The sequence below is a fragment of the Piliocolobus tephrosceles genome, chromosome 20 (genome assembly GCF_002776525.5).
Source record: "Piliocolobus tephrosceles isolate RC106 chromosome 20, ASM277652v3, whole genome shotgun sequence".
NCBI lineage: Eukaryota > Metazoa > Chordata > Mammalia > Primates > Cercopithecidae > Piliocolobus > Piliocolobus tephrosceles.
Genome location: NC_045453.1, coordinates 36,099,942 through 36,104,440, shown reverse-complemented (window position 1 = coordinate 36,104,440; position 4,499 = coordinate 36,099,942). Strand labels below are relative to the sequence as shown.

Sequence of the window (4,499 nt, the reverse complement as noted above, 5' to 3'; positions counted from 1 at the left end):
CCCCCCCCCCCCCCGCCCCCCCCCCCCCCCCCCTCCCCCCCCCCCGCACTCCCGCCCCCTCCCCCGCATTCCCCCTCCCCCGCACTCCCTTCCCCGGCACTCCCCGCTCCGCTGGACTGCTCACGCCAGCCCCTCACCGTGCACCAATGCTGGCCTTCAGGAGGCAGAGCACTCCCAGTCGGGCCCCTTACCCCTCTGTGCTGAGCTGAGGGCACGAGCTGAGGGCATGACTTGAGTGAAGGCCCTGGGTCTGGAAGCACCAACCTCCCACACAGTAGGGTTCCAGGGTCCTGAGTGACCCAGGCCCTCCCACTCCCTGCAGCTGAACAGAGACACCCCCCACTGCACACCCCTCCCAGTGTGTGACGCCAGTATCCCCACCAAGGACTCTGCCCCCCTGCAAGGGAAAGGTCTCACTAGGTGGGAACGCTGCCCACCCCGGCCAAGGGCAGTCAGATAAGACCCAGGCGTTGGGGTAGGAGGCACCCGTGGGCTCCTGATCTGATCACAGAGGCACCAGTGGGCAACCCAAGTGCTCCCCCATCCCTGGACCCTCCCACCCCAGAAACCTGGCTTGACTCACTGGGACCCCTGCCAGGGCCACAGGCGTCCAGCCTGAAGTACAAGCCCCTCTGCTCGATGTCCACTCTCCTCGTTCCCCCACGGCCCTGGATGTTGTCTGAGACCCCCAGAAGGGAGCCCCTGGGGAGAGCTCAGGCAGCCCCAGGCTCCCACTGCCCCAGCCCCTCCTGGCCACACCCCATGCCGGGCATCCCCGTCCTGTGGCTCACAGGGGCACTTGGTCTCTGTCTCGACTTTTCTGAAAGTCAAAGTCATCCTCAGATCGCAGGCTGAGTGAACTCCTGGTAGCCCCTTATCCACCCAGCCTCAGGACCACAGGGAAATCACCCACCTCCTCCTACTCCCAGGACCCTAGTCCTCTCTCCTGGGGTGCGCTGGTCCACTCTGGTCCTGTGTGGCCACAGGAAGTCTGGAGCTTATGAAAGGCCTCTCCTCCATGGAAGTCACTGCCCCAGCCCACCCTCCGACCCACCCCTCGCCCTGCCTCTCTCTCCTCCCCTCCCTTTGCCCTCCACCCTTTCTGTCTGCTGCCCTGGGCATCTCTCCAAGAATGGGGACCACAGAGATCCCAGCATGAAAGACCCCACTGCACAGCAGGGCAGTCTCACCAGTGAGGAGGCAGGGGCTGCACGGCCCAACACCTTTACTCTTCACTCCCCACTCCCAGACGGTCCATCCTGCAAGGAGGGGCTCACAGGGAAAGCCACTCAGATGCCAAGCCCGCCACGTGTGTGCTGGATACTAGGGGCTCTGGCCGCCCACTGTGGGGAACAGGCTGCAGCAGCACCTGGACCCCCCCCATGTGGTAACCCTCCCCCAGTGTGCCCTCCCAGCCCATCCTGAAGGCTCCCACCACCCAACCCACTTTGCAGACTGGTGCCAGCAACCAGAGCTTCAGCAGGTACCCAGGCCTGGAAAACAGGCCCCTGACCCCACAGGACCCCGGGCTGCTCCCAACTGGGACCTGGCCCCACCCCGGCCCCATCCCTGCTGCAGCTCCGCCCACCACAGGCCCCACTCAGGGAGCACAGAGTCCCGCAGCGCCTGCGGCTGTAAAGGTCCGGCCTCTCTGGCAGCCGCAGACCTCCCTCCCCAGCACCACACCACAGCAGCCAGTGGGTAGCCGGTGCTCTGCTGGGCCATGGGTGTGTCAACATCCCCTGGAGCTGCTGCTGGGGCCCCTGAGTCCCCTTCTCTGAGCCCAGCACCCATTCCCTGGGGCTGGGGCATCACTGCCAGCCACTCATGGCTGTCCCCGCCCCAGGACTGCCTGGGAGGTTACAGATGCACCCCGGAAGCCCCTGCCCAATGACTGGGTGATGACACAAGTGTGGGCGTCCTGGCCTCACCGCACAGCCTCATGAGAAACTCACTGTCCACAGCTCAAGGTAGATCTGGCCCAGGCATCTGCCTCCCGGATAGACCCGAGTGCACCCAAATGCCTGACCCCGCCTCTGCCTTTAAGGACCCCAGCCTAATACCACGCGTTGCACGGGTGCTTCAGGGCCACTGGAGACAGCTGTCAGCCTTGCCAGCCCAGTCCCCAAGCCCATGCCTCCTCTGCACTCAGGACAGCGTGAGAGGGCCAGCCCCCTCGAGGCCTCCCGACCCTGCATTGCCTGAGGCCTGAGGAAGGATGAGCCTGCCTCTCCCTCTCCCTGCCCGCCTGCTGCTCTAGTAGCTGAAGAGAAACCACTTGGCCTGACCCCAGGCTCCAGAGGCAAGAGGAGCTGGAGGTGCTTGGTGGGAGGCCAGCGCTGGTACAGCAGCCACAGAGGGAGAGGCGACACCTGCTGGAGGTTTGAAAGGCCTGGGCTGGATGCTGCAGAGGAGAGGGCCGACCTCTTCAGCATCTCCCTGGATCCCTGTGCCACACACATTCAGATTCAGGATACACCTCTTCATGAGCACCTCCTTTTTCTTGAGACGGAGTCTCACTGTTGTCGCCTGGGCTGGAGTACAATGCTGCAATCTCGGCTCGCTGCAACCTCTGCCTCCCGGGTTCCAGCAATTCCCCTGCCTCAGCCTCTGGAGCAGCTGAGATGACAGACACCCACCACCACACCCAGCTAATTTTTGTATTTTTAGTAGACATGGGGTTTCACCACGTTGGCCAGGCTGGTCTCGAACCCCCGACCTCAGGTGATCCACCTGCCTCAGCCTCCCACAGTGCTGGGATTAAAGGCGTGAGCCGCTGCGCCCGGCCTGTAGCCACCTCTTGCACAGCCCATCCATCAACCAGCTGTCCCTGTAGCAGCCTGGTAGATGGTTCAGGTCATTGCAGTGATGGGCTCCCAGGGAACCAGAGGTGCCTGCAGTCCTGGCCGCGGCCAGCAGAGGGCGCCGAGCCTGGCAGACGGGCACCAGGCACGGGGCGCAGGAGTGCAGCCCCGGCTCACAGGCTCCTGGGAACACGCGTGTGCACCCTCATCCCACACATGCAAGCCAGCATCAGAGTCATCACAGACCAGGCAGTCAGCAGGCAGCACTCCTGGCTCACGAAACGTGAGCTCCCCAAGGGCGGACCCATCTGCCTTTTCACCCCGCCCCGCAGCATCCCTCAGATCTCGGCAGTGATCCAGCTCAGGCAGGGCAGGCGAGCTGCCTGGGTCACGAATGACAAAGGGACAGGACGGAACCTGAGTCGGCCACTGTCCTCTCCTCTCCAGGCTACTGTGGCCTCACTGAGGCCCAACCCCACAGGCACCCCCCCGCATGTCTGTGGCTAGTCACACATCACCTGGTTCCACGTGGGGATCCCAGGCCCGGAGGTCCCAGAACTGAGGACATGGCCCCAGTGGCCTCCTGTGCAGCCTCTAGCCCCACAGAAGCCTCGGTGCTCTGGGGGATGACCCCCAATCCCCGCCCGACTGTGTGGGCTGGGTCAGAACAGAGCAGGGCCAGCCCCCTGTCGGCCAGCGATGGAGGCTAACAGGGCAGGGACTGCCCCCGGGAAGCTCAACAGGGGGGCAGCATTGCCAGCAGGCACGATGAGTGGGTGGCCAGGGGAAGCCCAGTGCACTCAGAAAAGTTCCCGGAAGGGCAGAAGCTGGCCTTGAGTGTCCACTGGGTCAGGCCAGTGTCTGTGGACAGACAGCAGAGGCTGGCTCAAGGGAAGGGACAGGTGGTAGAAGGTGCCCAGCGTGGTCAGCCTGAAGTCCTGGAGCCACAGTGGGGGTGGAACTGCATGCTGGAGGCCAGGGACGGTGCAGCATCACTGCCCACGCCCCACCAAGCCAGCCAAAGGCCAAGACCAGGCTTCAGCCAAGAACGGACTCCAGGCCCACAAAGCCTGGGCTGGGACCTGCCACTTTCGTCTTCCCCATCTAGCAGTTCTGGCCTCAGCCCACCTGCCCTGAAGTGCTGCCCCAGAGCAGGACGACCCTTGGGGGCCACCCAGTTGAGACACATAGACTCCAGGACCTCCGTGGGCCTCTCCTGCCTACAGCCACCCTCCCTGCCCCACAACCCCAGTATCAGGTGGCACCTTGAGTTTCCAGAATACGGGCTGGGATCCTCCCCAGTGTGGGGGGTGTTGAATCTCTGGGAGGGGCAGGAGCCCTCCTAGACACAGGCCCTGGTGCCATCCTCCAGTACAGGAGCCGCTGTTCACCTCTCCAGGCCAAGGGTCCCTGGACCCCACCCCAGTGTCTCACTGGCCAGCCAGAGGCACATGTCGGGGCCCCTTGACCTCTTCCCTGGCTGGGTCACCCAGCTGCCTACTCCCCTACTCCCCAGAAGCTCTGCCTCAGATGGAGTGATGCCAGGGCCTCCCCAGGAGGGCTGGGCGGAGGGGGCCAGGAGCAGTGAGGGGCCTGCCCATGACTCCTAGTGTCCCACTCTTGCCTTCCTGGGGGTCCCATGACCCTACTCGCACAGCACTGGACACTTCCCCCTTGGGATGCACCCAGATGTTC

The 4,499-nt window shown here is 64.2% G+C and overlaps 1 protein-coding gene across 1 annotated transcript in view; it reads right to left on the bottom strand.

Annotated features, from left to right (window-relative positions):
* Positions 1–1,002, bottom strand: part of COL20A1 (collagen type XX alpha 1 chain) — a 41,487-nt gene extending 40,485 nt beyond the window's left edge. Inside the window, exon 1 of the mRNA XM_023183262.1 lies at positions 914–1,002. The gene's annotated coding sequence lies outside the window, so the exon portion shown is untranslated. The remainder of the gene's footprint in view (positions 1–913) is intronic.
* Positions 1,003–4,499: the final 3,497 nt, after the last annotated feature.